This window comes from Streptopelia decaocto (genome assembly GCF_964273445.1).
Source record: "Streptopelia decaocto genome assembly, chromosome: 5".
NCBI lineage: Eukaryota > Metazoa > Chordata > Aves > Columbiformes > Columbidae > Streptopelia > Streptopelia decaocto.
The window spans coordinates 16,848,792-16,864,094 of record NC_138659.1 but is presented as its reverse complement, the minus strand read 5'-3'; the positions used below and the strand labels follow the sequence as shown (position 1 = coordinate 16,864,094).

Here is a 15,303-nt window from a genome sequence, read left to right as displayed (position 1 = left end):
TATGTTCAACATCTGTCTTTTATGCAGAGTTTACTGTTTAAATAACTTTAGATGGAAAATAATGCCAGCTGGTGTATGCATCATTGCGCAACACACTCCTCCTGGCAGAGCATTAAAATTGCCCTTTGTGGAGAACAGAGTAACATATGTTGCTTAATAGAGAGCTCATGTAACCTTGTCAGCTTAGAGTAAAATTATGCAGGAATCCGAGTGTGATGGGTATGTGTGAAAAGGACAGAAAACTAAGAGTCCTTAGAAACATGTTACCCATCTCTGTCGTGCTGTTTCTACATGGTAAGTGTCAGAAAACTTGTAACCACGCACTGTAGGGGAGGTTAGGAAGATCAGGGAGAAGGTATCTTTCTAGATTCATCATCCTCTCATATTCACAAGCATCTGAAAAAGATGAACCTGAATAAAATTGCCCTCATTTCATTACAGCCCATCTAAACTGCAGCGGGCACAGGTTTAAGTCTGCCCACTAGCACTCTCCGTAAGTAATGGAAGCTACCACAAATGCTATACTGTCAGATTGTGCTAGCAGAATACAAATAATTGGGAAATTTTTGAATGGAAGTTCTCCTAAATTCAAAGAGCTGTATCTATCCCCTTCCACCCTCTATCCCCCTCCTCCTCAAAAAAAAAGGTTTACAAGCTTATACTGGGGAAAGAGCAGTAGTCTGAGAATTCAATTAATAGGGAAAAAAACCATTTCAACAAAACCCATTGCTACTCTGCTAGTTTGAGATACAGAGAAAAAAAATCTAATACAGAAAAACACACAGAAGGGGATGCAACTTTTTGCCAGAAGACTGTATTTCTTCGTGTTTATACAGAAAGGACATGAAACCCTGAGCAAAGCTGGATCCCATGGAGCCACCTTTGCTGAACGCGAAGGGCTGGAAAGGACCCTGTGACCTGGGCAGCCTGAGCTCTGCCTGTGACGATGCACTTTCGGCTCTGTCCCGGCTCCTGCAGCCCATTTCACCAGGGGAACGATAAGCCCTAAGCACGGGGCTGGCAGGGAGCGGGGCAGGGGGCTGGGAGCCAGTGCCCACCTCCCACCACAGCTGATAAAATACCTTTAGGGTTAGACTTCAACACAAGGTCAGCTCAAGCTAATGAAAGATGTTTCAGACCAGCAAAGGCTTTCCCAGCACTTTAGGGGGAAGGAGCAGGTAATGGTCTCTTGATGAAGAATTAACGTATTACAAAATGACAGCCAAGCTTGGGTTTTAATTGGCACAGGCTTCACAGCTCCAAGAATTAAAGACTTGGGGGGAGGGAAACCACATAACTCACAATTTCTGCTGCTGAAAACATAGGGAATCAAAGTAAATCTCAGACACATACAGCAGATCAGGCCTAACCCACAGGAGGGAAGGCTGAGAAACCTTGCTGGGACCCTAACAGCTGCAATTGGGAGGAATGGGGAGCAGCAGCACCATGCAGGAGACAAGGATTTTGCTTTACTGAACCACACCAGGAAATGGTAAGGGTGGGCAAGCTGCAAGGATGTGCCAGAGGTCTCCTTAGAATCACGCAGCACAAGCCCAGGCACACTCTGCATGCAAGGAAGAGGCACAGAGAAAGGCCCCCCCAGATGAGTTTCAGCAGGAGCGCTGGCCATCCAAGAAGTGCCCAACCATTTCAGCTAAGAGAACATAGCCAGTATTCTCTAAATACAGCAGCAGAAAGGAAAGAACACTGGAGAGGAAAAGAGAATGATTTAAAATACAGTATGATTTGGCACAGTACCAAACATGCACTCTGCTCAGGAGTCTCACAGATCAGAAGAGAGTTCCTGACCATCTCATCTACAGGGAACAGCGGGATGGTGTCCAGCAGACACGGGCTGCCACACAGCAGGGAGGAGAGCTAGCACCACCTCTCCCGAGACGCCGTCTGTGAGACTGGGAGGGCAGCAGAGCGCCAGGCGTACCTGGGCATGAAGCATCACTGCCCTTGCTGTCAGTTGCTGCCCCGAAAGCAGAGAGGCACCTGCCAGCTGGCATCTCTCTTGTGCATTGTCCCAGACTCCACCAGGGCAGCAGCAGATGCCAGCAGATAAAACTGGTGTAAAGCAGGATACCTCCCAGGAGGGTGGTCAGACTCATCCAAGAGGTATTCGTGAGCAAGGCTTCAAAATATCTGACAGCCTGCTGTTTCTGGGCTGCACTTTAAGCCCACAGAGGACTCAAGCTTGGTGGAAGGGAGTACACTGCAATACCTGCTTAGCCTGCTAATCTGATCAGCAATAAACAGACTAAACCCTGGTTTTAGAAGACTGCCTTAAGCCACCCTACCTGTGTCTATCAATGACTCTCTTTTGCCACGGGCATGTAATCCCATCTTGGCTCCAGCAAGCACACACTGTGCCCCCAGATCCCTGCACGCAGCTGCAAGGTACACCGGCATGGGCATGCCCCAGCACCTGCAGGGTGCTCCCCCTCCCAGGGCTGGGAGACAGCAGGGAGATTTGGAGATCCCCATGGCACGATCATTCAGCTTGTCTTCCCCTCTCCTGCTGCCAAAAGCCGTGACAAGACCAGCCTGCAGCACTTGTGCCTGCAGAGGGGACGGCTCCCATCACACGGGGTCACAGAGATGTTTAGGAGCAGGACCAAGGTTCCCATGGGCAAAACCGCTGTTCACACCGCTGCCGTCCTGCCACCTTGGTTTTGAGCTGCTCCTCAGGCTTAAATTTCCCATGTCATCCTGTCTACATCCCAGTGCTGGTGGTTTTGCCAGTAGCTAGACTTTAGCCAAAGGGCATGGTTATTTTGAAAGGGGGAAGGAGTAATAAAGTATTGGATACTCGTTCTTGGGCTTAATGATGCTTTTTAAAACTCTTCCACAGTTCCTCAGAGTTTGCATTCGAACATATGGGAAAATGTGGCTCTGAGGTGCATGTGTTCAACTGAAATAAGATATGATTTTGGTTTGTACTGACAAGGTCAGTGCCTATTTTCCCATCCAACTTCAGGTTTAATTTTGGTAACCGTCTGTGATGGTCATGAGTACTGATGGGTATAAATGGGAATCAGCCTAAAAATACCCATGTTGTGAGAGCAGCGGAGCAGAGCTAAGGTTGTTGCTTTGAAACAATCCCCGGATTACAGCATAACCATTTATCACACTAAATATGTTTTCCAATAACACTGAATATTTCACAATAAATTCCCTCTGCTCGGTTTGCTATTTCCTACCAGATATCAGGGAGCTGCCTCAATCCACCTCCTCCAACCTCCTCTCACTACCTCCAAGTTTCTCGAGTGGAGCTGCCAAACTGGGATGTGTACACAAGCCATCTTCAGCCTAAGCAGTTTCACAGGAATCTCAGAGGAATCAGAACTGGTAAATATTAAATCAATATTAATCACGGGGTTAAATGGATAAAGATCCTCTAGGTAACAGCTTATTCTCACCCTCTCTTTTGCAGACTTCTATTTACAAGATGATTTATCTACCATACAAGAAATTCATAGTGCTTCCATACCTCTCTATCCCAGTCTTGAAGTGTCATTTTTTAAAAAATAAACTTAAAATAAGAATTCAAAGGAGACCTGAAGCACATAAGCCTATCTCCCAAGGCAGCTTGCAGCCACTCTTTGTGCCATGGAAGCCCAGCACTGTGCAGGGGGATGCAGCGGCAGGAGCACGCAAGGGATGCAGTGGCAGGAGAATGCTTCCCAGACGTGTCCCTCAGCTCCACCCAGCAGCTCATTAAGGACACCAACAGGTCTCTATGCACATGTTACTGTTCACTTCACTGAGGCTTAACTAATACCAAGATTATCAGAGAAATTTGGGGAACCCCATCCCAGCACAGACACATCATTTCTCCTCCAGCTCGGGCACACACAGCAATGGCTCCGAGTGAGAGCAAAAGCTCTTGAGCTGGGAAAAGCAGCACTTCTCAGGCAGGAGAGAAGGTCAGTGGAGACCGCACCGCAGTCCAGCCCCCAGCTTTGAAACCATCTCTGAACCCTTTTCAGAAGGGCTTGGAAGCGATACCAGCACAGGCCAGAGCTGTGTGGGAGCAGCAAGCTCCCGCCTGCCTTCACATGCTGCCATCCGCGATGGCCGAGCGAGGTGTGTGTGAACTCACCTGTGCGTGGGTGCGTATGGGATACTGGTCGAACTGGTTGCAAAAATAACCAGGTTTTGAGCTGCTCCCTTGGGTTAATGAAAACAAGGAGCACGCTCTGCGTGCATCGGCAGCCACTGCTTTTGGAGCCCAGGAGACACAAGACAAGAGATGAGCTGTACATGTTTTAATATATACCACCTGTTGCTAAAATAAGCAGAAGCACATTCCTTGGAAACTCCACATTTACCGGAATTTGTGGTATTTTTAATTAGATATGCATCAGTTTGCCCTACGCAGGCAATGGCAGTGGGTGCACAAGCTGCTTGGCAACAGCTCCTTGTGACCAGCCTTTGAAGGGGGTAAGAGGCTACAGGAGCCTAGAAATGGTCTCTATTCAGCCAGGCTGAAGCAGTTCTGGAGCCACGTGCTAGACAGAGTTCCACTTAAAGAAAAGCATTGTCATTTGCAGCAGTTTAGGGTAATGCCTAATTGAACTCCTGCCTCTTTTGGGCACAGGTGAGACTCGATGCCCTGGCGACCATGGGGGTGCCGAGCAGGGCAGGTAGAGCCCAGCCAGGCGCCTTTCTCCATCCTACCAGGAAAACAAAAACCTCTGAGTTCACAATCAGCTTTCTTCCCAAAATGCTTTCCTTCTCAGACAGACCCTGCCTCAAGGCAGCTGAGATCATCCCCCCAGCACGGAGGGGCCGCAGGCAGGGCTGGTGCTACAGAGGAGCACGGTCACCCACGCTGGAGCTAAAAGACACCCCAACTCCACCCCGAGGGCAGGTGACAAAGAGAGGGGCATCACAAGCACATACCCACGCAGCGCTTCGGGAAGGTGTCAGTGCGGCACAGCGAGCCAAATCAGAACGTGGCAAGGTTTACGCCTCGGGTTGTGAAATACAGAAATACAGGATTTTTTTTTTTTTTTTTTTTTTTTTTACCGCTTGCTAAAGAGCTGCTCTCCCACAGTTCCATAAAAAGCTTGAGTAAGACCGGTTGAGAAGGCAGATGAGAATAGCCAGGCAGAAAAACAGTGACAAAGTGAAGGAAGGGAAGCTGGTAATATTGTAACTAAATCAGCAATTACGGAATTCAGACAATTAATAAAGAATAAATGAGCAGCAGCATTAAACACTTAGCACATCAGAAACAAGCCAGCCCTCATTAGATGCTGGCGGTGCTCACCAATGTTTCTGGGCTGTAACTGGAGAGAAGAGGTAATTATTCATATCACATGTGTTTTATGGTTCCTATTTCAGTAATAACTAATGCAAGTATTAAGACTAATTCACTAGTTTCTACATGCTGAAGTCAACAAGTCAGAATAATGTCCTTCAGAGAGATTTAGAAAGAATTATAGAAAAAATTCCAAGCTAATAAAAGTTCCAAGATTTTAAGTGGAGTTAGAAAATGGCCAATATAGGACTTAACATCAAGCCAAAGGATTGCAGTACAACTGCCCACAGCACCAGCTCTGTGCAAGTTGAAATCTTAAATTATCTCAAGAAAATTAAAAGTGTACTTCACAGAGCTATTATGCTGGCTTAGAAACTTAGAGAATACGTCGCCATTTCCTCCTTTGCGTGCATTTTGACAAAAATGTCATCTGAAGTGACCACACGGCCCAGATTAAAGGGCTTAAATCCACCTCCCTGGTGGAGCCCCAGTGAAGCAATAACAGACAGACACATGACAGACAGACAACAGAATGTTGCTGTCCTTCCATGAAACTCCACAGCAAGGAGAGCATAGCAATGCTCATTTTTACACAGGTCTGGAAGAAAAAGAGTATTTGTTATTGAGGTCAAGTGTACAGGAATTTGGCATCTACTCATTTCAATTTGATTTTATATTGCATTGGCCAAGCATCCTTCCAAAGGAAAAAGGAACGGAAGCTGCATCCACAAAATGCTGAAATGCATCGTAAAGAAAAACCCTGGAGACATCAAAGGGTGTCATCCAGAGGAAAGGATACTATGAAGAAAGCATGGTCCTGGGCAGTGTGAGCAGGGAAACATGCAGCAAAAGAGAAATGTGACTTTATCTCAAAACATAGCACTGTTGAAATCACTACTGATATAATCCATCCTGATATAACGTGTTCTGCCTTACCGTACACTTCAAAGAAGCAATAGCAGAGAATTTATAAAAAGCAACAAGAACATGAGGCAGGTTTCCCAGACTCCTAAGTCCCAGAGGTTAAAACAAACTGTTTCTATTTAGCTTATCCAAAGAGCAGGCTGGAGGGGACTTGTCTGCAGCTCAGGCATGGGGAGAGCTTCCTCACATCGAAGGCTCTTTGACTTTAAGCAAACACAGAAGATCGACTAGCTGGGAGTTGAAGTTGGATCCACTCAAACCACAGAAAGCATGACAGGTCCTGCACCCTGAATCACACTCACCTCAGCTTTGGGCCAATTACTCCAGATTTCTCTTTTAAATACTGAGGATTTCTAAGCATGTATTTAGAGGTCAGCAGAGATGTGTTCTTTGTGTTTGCAGTACTGGAGAGATACACACACATCCCCAAAGTTCCCGAGGATGAGGGAGTGTTTGAACGAGTCCAGACCATCCCCATCCATCATGCTATTAGGAATAAAAAAACGTCATTGGAGCAAAATGCCAAAACAAAACCAGAGGCCTTGAAGGGAAAAAGAAAGAGATGGCTCCCTACAATGCACATCACTATTGCAATCCAAGAACAACACTGTAAAACATCACAGGTGGGGCTGTTTTCAGTTAAAGAGTTAAGCTGAAATTTAAGCATCTTTTTTCAGTATCCAGTGAAACGGATCAGCAGTTTCCATAGGGAAGCATAGAGGTTTTTTTACTACCATGTTAAACTCATGCTGGTGAAGACCAAGTGACAGCTGAAGAATCACCAGGATCCTTGCTCTCTATCAGGGAAGCCTGGCTTGAGAGGGAAACATTTTCTTCTCAGAAAACATCTGAATTTGGCTACATTCCTCTGGGCAGACTTCACTCCAGCCTGGGAAAGCCCAGTTCCTCCAAAAAATCCCAGTTGAAGCACATCACCCACCAACTATCGTCCCGCAGGGCTTTCATTGTGCTTTGTACACTACAGCCCATCTGGGACTGGGAGAGCACTCAGCTCCTTTATCTTGTTCTCAGCTGTGCTTCTTGTTCTGCTGTCTGACAATAGACACATCCTTCCCTCCAGCTCCCTAATTAAACGAGATCCATTCCCCAGAGCAGCTCACACAATACCTTTTGCAGCCTCTCATCTTTAGCAGATGTGACCCTTTCCTCCGCTTCCGCACGCCACAGGAACATGCCATAACACACACACCCGTACAGCTCCCACAGCCACAAGACCTGTGCCAAAACCCTCCTCACCTTGCTGCAGGCTGCCAGGCAGGCTCTGGTGCTGTTCTTCCCCCTTTGGCCATTTGGTGTACAGCATCCCCTGGAACATCTTCCTGCTGCACCAAGCCAAAACCACCAAGAATTAATTTTAGCAGTAAAGAAATTTGAGGATGTGGCTTTTTTTTTTTTTTTCCAAGGCTGCATCTCTGTGCTTTGCCTCTCTTCTTAAGTTATGCAGCAGAGGAGAACACTTCAAAAAATTAAATCAAGGGGTCCTTGGCCTTCGAGGACCAGCAGAGAAGCACAAGAGCAGAAAGTATCATACACAAGAGTAGCATTTAAAGTGTTGACTTCAGCTTAGTTCGATTTTAATTCAGTCTGGTTCACTGCACAGGGATTTCTCCCTCGGAAGGAGTCTGACAAGTCACTTAGTCTCCCTGTGTCTCAGCTTCTCAACTGTAAAACAGACAAATATTGCTTGACCCCTGACTCCCTGCTTGTGAGGTTTTTTTACTCTTTGCTCTCCTTTTCCTAGGTGATTTCTCCCCTTAATCACAGAGCAAGAGCCAGGTACCATTTCTGGACACACACGTCTGGCTGGAAGAGGCAGCTGCCCATGTCTCTTCTCACGTCCATGCAAGGTCACTGCAGTGGTCAGCACAAGGGAGTGTTTGGAACCCACTCCATCCCAAGAGTAAAAAGCTGTCATGATGGCAGCAAACTGATGAAGCTCTGATTTATTAAAAAAATGCAGGAAAATTCCATGTTGCAGTAAATCAAAGGGAAATAAAAAACCCCAAATAAAAGCAATAGCATGGGTGTGAGGAGACACAAACTCAAGGGGATTGCAAAAGGGAGATGCCAGGATGAGTTGCAGACCCTGAAATCAGCCACACCTCAGCGTACCCCTCAAACCCATTTTCTGTAGTGTTCCTCCCCTCAACAATCTCCCAGGTGCTCCAAAAGCTTATTCTTATATGTAGGTATTTACTCTAAAATGCAAATATAAGTGGAAGTGGTTATCTTCACTAGCAAGTTTCTAGAAGAAGAAGAGCCTGCCACCTCTTCGTGACAGTGACGGGGCTGGAGTGCACAGAGCTGATTGAGTTACGACTGGTGATGCTGAACACAGCCCCTTCCCTCGATAACAGGACTTTCTGCAGAGGCTTATGTGAGTTAGAGGGTCAGGCAATCAAAGGCAGTTCTGTCACCTTGCAGAGGAACAGAGAGCTATCAAAGGACAATGGTTTCTGCAAGAACTCTTCAAACCCTCACAAGCAGCAATTACCAGTGCTCTCATGACCCCAGATCTCCCAGAACAAGCTGCAGACCTCCGCCTTGACAGCCAGGCTCAATTCAATCATGTCTGTGAGCCAGAGCATGCAACACGTCACTCCCTTCTTGGCAGGAGGAAAAGCCAGAGCAGGCATGGGCACAGCAGGAGAGCCACCTCGGCACCACCACAGCTTCCACGGCATTTGTGGCACTGCAGATGTTTTGTGCATCAGTGCTCCAGTGGCACTGTGTTCCTGCGGAAAATAAGGTTTGCAGCATCAGATTCCCTTGCTTCTAGTGCAGCTGAGCCCTGGCACCAAACTGGGCCTGCTGTGCTACCAAAAATGTGTGTGCAACATGGAGAGCCTCAAAGGAGCCACAGAAAGCCAGGGGCACCTCTCCACAGCAGGTACCGACCCCCTTGCACAGGCTCTGCTGAGCCCAATGAACACAAAACCCATTCATGCAATGCTTACAGACTGCTTGAAGAAACACTGCTGAGGAAGAACAAGTGTGAATCAGGAGGAAGAGGAGGGAGCACAAAGGCACAAAAGGGGACAGACATTTGTGAAATTATTTGACAGGCTGGCCCTGAATTTAGAGAAGGGGTGGGGCCAGCAGAGCATTCCCTGGCTGGGAAGGAGCGATGCTGAAGGTCTTTTCCCTCTCCCCCATGTTCAGGGAGCCTGGCAGCCGTTATTCCCCGCCCTCTCCCTTGAGCTCCCAGCAGATATCTGCTGATGGCTCAGCCGATGGCACCTGGAAGCCAGGTACCGTGACTCACAGCGAGTGCCAGTGGGGAAAGCCCCCAGCCAGGGAGCAAGATGAGTCATGGGGAGATGCCGTCAGCTCTCCGAGAAGGAAGAAAGGCCAACCAAGCAAAGGCTAACGCAAGCAAACACAGGGCAAGGATGCGTGACGGCGACACAGGGCACTGTTGCCTCCCATATTTTTGCCAGCAGCTCCAGTCCTGCCATGGGCTCGGTGCCTACCTGGCTCCCATCCCTCTCAAAGGCATTTGGCTAGCTATGGGCCAGCATCACCCACCAGAGGCTCTGCTGCTCACGCTGGCATGCCCAGCATCAGCCCATGTGCCAGAGCCCTGAGCACCACCAACCCTTGGGACACCTGCCCAGAGCAGAAGGGCTGAGCATCCCAGAGAGACAGGAGACGTGGGGACCACCATGCACCATCATGCACGTTCGGCTCATGAGCCTTCCCAAAGCACACTCCCTTCTCTGGGTTACAGTTTCCTTCATCCTCGCTTGCTCCACAACCAAGCTCTCTGTCCAGCTGGGAACTCCCTGCTCCTTCCCAGGCTGGACCCTCTGCCACCAAGCTCTCCACACTGCAGTCTGGAGCCCAGCCACAAGCGATCTACTGTCACCTCAAGCCTGGCAGAGAATGCTTAGCTAGGGTGCTGCTAAAGCCAAAAGGCAATGAGATTATCATGACTTATCTATCAGACCAGCTACTGAGGGAAGAGGATCCTGCATGGCCCTCGTCTCGTCAGGACCCATCAGGTCGCATGTCCAGCTGAGCCCAGTCATTCCTGCGGTGTGAACCAGCAAGCCCAGCAGACAGACAGCACTTGCTCATGTCTGCCATGGAACTCCTCCCCAAAGTCCCTCTGGCGAGCAGTGCTGAAAGCCCCATCCCCACCCGGCTCCCTCGAGGCTCAGACCTCACTTCCCAGTGTTAATGGCTCACACTCCTTACCAGCCCAGGTGTCTGTCCTCTGCCACATGGAGTCATTTACCTCCTTACACTTGTAATCGTACTTACATGTGCATTACAACAGAGCGTACCTACAACTTGCATTACTTAATGCTGCCAGTAACAGACAAAGCTTCACTGGAAAACACTTGCTGCATCCTGGCTGTGGTACTACAGAGAGCAAAGCCAGGGCCACCATGCTTTGGCCAGCTCTCCTGGAAACTGTCCCTTCCCTGCAGGCTGTCCTGGTCAAAAAGCTGCTCCAGCAAATCTGGGTACTAATTTAACTACTTTATTGATTAAATACTAACCACAAGATAAGATCCTGACCTATTAATGCAATTGAGTAGGTGGCATGTTGGTAGCAATGCCGGACTAGCTATTATTTTATCATGATGTTAAGTCGCACTAATGGCACTGGTAGAAAAAACAATAAATTTGCTCAGAAACCTTCACCCTTTTTACTGCAATTATCAGAGCACTGAAAGAGCACTTGAAATTATTACAAATACCCCTTTGGTTCCTCTCAGATCTAATACAGCGTAATCTTGTTCATCTCGGATGATCACGTCAAGTCATTAAGCTCGATGATAACTTACCTAGCACCGAGTGCTGTGACTTGGCAAGGAGCGGGCTGCACTCTTCAGGCAGCCAAGCATGAGCATCTCACAGAATCATAGAATCGTTTCAGTTGGAAGAAACCCTCAGGATCATCGAGTCCAACCATAAGCCAACTCTAGCACTAAACCATGTCCCTAAGATCCTCGTCTGAACACCTTTTAAACACCTCTAGGGATGGTGACTCCCCCACTTCCCTGGGCAGCCTGTTACAATGCCTGACAACCCTTTCTGGGAAGAATTTTTTCCTAATATCCAATCTGAACCTTCCCTGGCGCTACTTGAGGCCATTTCCTCTTGTCCTATCACTTGCTACTTAGGAGAAGAGACCAACACCTCCATGCTACAACCTCCTTTCAGGTAGCTGTAGACAGCAACAAGGTCTCCCCTCAGCCTCCTGTTCTCCAGGCTGAACAGCCCCAGTTCCCTCAACCGCTCCTCATCACACTTGTGATACAGGCCCCCCCTGGCCAGCCCGCTGTCTGCTGTTGCCAAGCAGGGACCAAATGTGCAGGGCCAGCTTGCTTTCAAATCCTGCTCTGTTTGACAGCAGGAACAGCCATGCTGCTCCTCGCATGACGAAATTAAAAAAAAAAAAAAAAAAAAAAAGGAAAGAGACTGCATCATTGTAAATGCCCTAACAATTTTAAAACCTCACCATGGCAGGAACTGAGGTTATCTTGGAAACATTTTAATTAAATGAGCTCAAAATTACACCAAGCACTCTACACAAATAACTGGCCAAATGTATCAATTTTCACACCAGTCCAACTGTGCATGTGGCTTGCAGAGGATGCGAAAAAAATCTTGCTTTAAACCAGCTTGCTGAAATTCAGTTAATTTTGCCAATTTGCTAAAATAGAGCTCAGCTATGCAAATCACCAGAAGCCTCACAAAATCAGATGTACCTGACAGAGTAGGAGGTGTAGAGAGCTAGATTTTTAAAGTGTTTGAAATGCCTCCTTTTTTTTGAGCCTGCGAAACTCAGCTGGACACTTACCAGAAACAGGCTTTCAGAAGACTTCCAGAGAAGCAGCTTTTAAAAAAGTACCTATATAGGATTTCATCCTTTCTGGCACCAAATAAAACCTGGATTAAAGCCGCACTCAGCAATCTAAGTAGCAAAAAAAGAAAAAAAAAGGATTAAAAATTCTCTAGAATGACTGCGCCAAGCCCTAGCCAGGTAGCATTGGCTGCCCTGGAGCCATGCCAGGAGCACAGGGGAAAGCATTTGCATACATTTCCATTCTGACAACATGCTTTGCCCTTGATGGGCACAGAGCAGAAGAGCACCATGGCCTCTGGGCTGCTGCTTCCCAGGGGAGCCTGGGTGAGGAAGGTCCCCTGGGCTCACACCAACAGGACAGGCTGGGTGCAGCTTTAGTGAGCATTTAATTACTCTTGAGCTTAGGATCGTTTGATGTTCAGGTGCCCAAGGGTAAGGATCTGGACTTACAGATGGATTTCTCACACCTGGCATCCAGAGGAGCCAAGGAACACTTTGATGGTAAACCTACCCCAGCAGTTTAGGGCATGAAGCTACATGGACCAGGTCACCCAGTTTTGGAATGAGGAGGAGAAGGGGTTCAGTTTTACAAACATTTCTCGGCCCATTTGCCAAGGAAAATAAGCCCTGGCCTATTGTATTCACTAGTACTGATGCAGTTATCGGTGCTCTGCAGGAAAGCCAGAAGATGTAGGCTTTGCAGGAAAGTCTCAGCAAATGCTCACAAACCTGCTGTCCAAATGCATCTTTGGTGTGGTCAATGTCCCATTCCACCAACTCCTTCCAGGGCCAGGGATCTGCACCAAGAAGCAGGACAAGACGGGGCTGTGTCCCCAGCCAGCCCAGCCGGTGCAGGCAGGAAAAGCAGGGAGGCAGAGGCAGCCAGCTCAGTGCCCCCCTTCCCTCCTCGCACCCCAGCTGCAAGAATCCAGGGAATTCTCCAATATCCTCCTGCTTCTGGACAAAAACCCTCCCTCGGGCCATGCTGCTGGCAGCCCTTCAGGAGGGGGAGGATGGAGATGGCAATGCTGACTCCCTGCATAAGGTCTCTCTGAACCCACATCCACAAAAAGGACCCAATTTGGGCTTTAATATATACATCGGCCTCTGGTGGAGCCGTTCTGCCCACGCTTGGGAGAGCAGCACAGGGCAGCAGAACCCGGCTGAGCAGGAATCCCAGCAATGCTGGCTATGCTGTGTCCTCCTCTTTGCCCCCAAAGGGTCAGGGCTCCATCTGAACAGGAAGCTGGGATCAGACAGATCCAGGGTGCTCGGCTGCCAGTGCTGGCTACTGGGGACAAGAGAGGAGGTAATGCTGCTGGAGGAGCTGCTGCTGCTCATGGCCCCGTCCATCCCCAGTGTGGGCAGTTATGGGGGAATTTCAGGGCACTGTCCCCCATCGGGGCCCTCACTGTCAGGCAGGGTGCTTCCTCACTTCTTTGCAGGACCATTGTTTTAGCCATTATTAAATGAAGCCAAAGCCTGGTAAGCAACTAGTGTAAAGGCAGCACTGAAAGGGGGGCTGCAGCAGCAGGAGGGGCAGCGAGGGTCTTCCTCCTGCACCGGCAGGATCTCAGAACACGCTGGGACACAACATTCCCCCTAAACCAGGGACCGTGTTAAAAACTGTATAAACCTCAGGGTTTGCAGCTGCTTCACAGGCTGCACACAGAACCGCTGCAGCTTGCACTCAAGGATCTCCCGCTGCGCACTTTCTCTGCCTAAATAAGCTTTTTCTTCCTCTGGTTTCCCCATGCCAATATTTCGGGATTACTTTATTCCTTAAAGAACACAACTACCCTTCTGCTTTAAGAAGGACGCGCATTCCTTGACCTCCAGCCAAATTCCAGCCAGCCTCGGCACCCAGCCCAGCTGGCAAATGCCCTTGCAACACCACAAGAACGCCTTGCTGCTGGGTGCAAGGCCTGTGCAAAGCACGGGAAATCAGGGAAGGGCTGTGCACGTAAACTCCCATCAAACAAACCATCCTGGCATCCTCTTCACAAACAGCACCCCTTGACAAGTAAACAGATATGGAAAGCCTCTCTGGCAGATCAGATCTGCAAACTCACGGCTTTTCAATGACTTGCATCTCTCCTGTCTTGCGTTAGATCAAAGAAGACTAAGCACACGTTTCAAGCACATCATTCACCATGAGAAATCGTTATTTTACCCAAATTTGTGTTCTTTCCCTGTCATTCAGAGCTTTATCTATGAATTTTCTAGACTATGATTAAGTTTATTTATATTGGTCAACAATAATGTTTTGGTGTTTGGTGGTTTTTTTCCTTCCTAGGGTTTATTTAAGCCCTTAAAGTTGTGCCAATCCTCCCATGCTGATGTGGAGTTGTGCAATCTTGGGGCTGGAGCTGCATTCTTTCAAAAGTTTTATCTTGAAAGGCAGCAGAGGAAGCAGTTGTTTATAAGAGCTCCTGACAGTGTAAGAGTTGTTCTGTCCCAACCCTCACCTGGAACCAAGGTGAGCAAACCTAAAGCCATAAAGGACTTTCCAACTTGTGCACTGACAGCAACATTAACCACCACTGAGAGGGCCGGGCAGTGGGTAGGAAAGCTGCTGAGAAGAGCACACAAACTATTTACACCCTGAAAGTTTGAAACAGAAGAACCTTGCAATCTGTGTCCTTGGGATATGATACTTCTCTCCTCCTCTGGTAATGAGAATAGAGAAAATGAGATAACAGCAACAGTCTGCAGGAGGGCCTGAGAGAGAAGCACTGGGAGGGCTGTTTGGCCACACCAGCAGGTCCAGGGCTTGCAGGATGCCACGAGGCCACCAGAAAAACAGCTCATCCATCACTCAAGGTCCCTGCCAGTGTCCTCAGCTCCTTCCATTATAGAGTGTTATTTCCAGGAGAGAGCCATCCCTGGAAGACAGGGCAGACCCCTTACTGTGACCCAGAGAGTAGACCAAATTACCTGTCTTGTGTGTCGCAGAGCAGTCAAGCTCCTGCTGTTTTAAGCCCGAAGGCAGCAAGCTCACCGGGTGCGGGTGCGTGGTTTGCTCATCACCCCCCAGCTCTCCCTTGGACACCTTCCAGTTGTGCAGGCGCGGGGCCGGGAAGCAGAGGAAAAGCTCCTCTCCTGGCTACCGGCCAAGCATTATACAGCGAGAGCGCCCCATATCCTGACTGCAAGTGTTCTGGGAAGCCAGATGACTTCATCACCAGCTGACATTCCCTGACCTATTTGCTGTTCGACCAGCTCACTGCTGGCTGGCCCCACAGCTCATTACTCAGCACTT

The 15,303-nt window shown here is 48.5% G+C and overlaps 1 protein-coding gene across 8 annotated transcripts in view; it reads right to left on the bottom strand.

Moving 5' to 3' along the window:
• The window catches only part of NOS1AP (nitric oxide synthase 1 adaptor protein), a 43,819-nt gene that overhangs the window by 18,485 nt on the left and 10,031 nt on the right, over window positions 1-15,303 (bottom strand). The gene's annotated exons all lie outside the window — the stretch shown is intronic.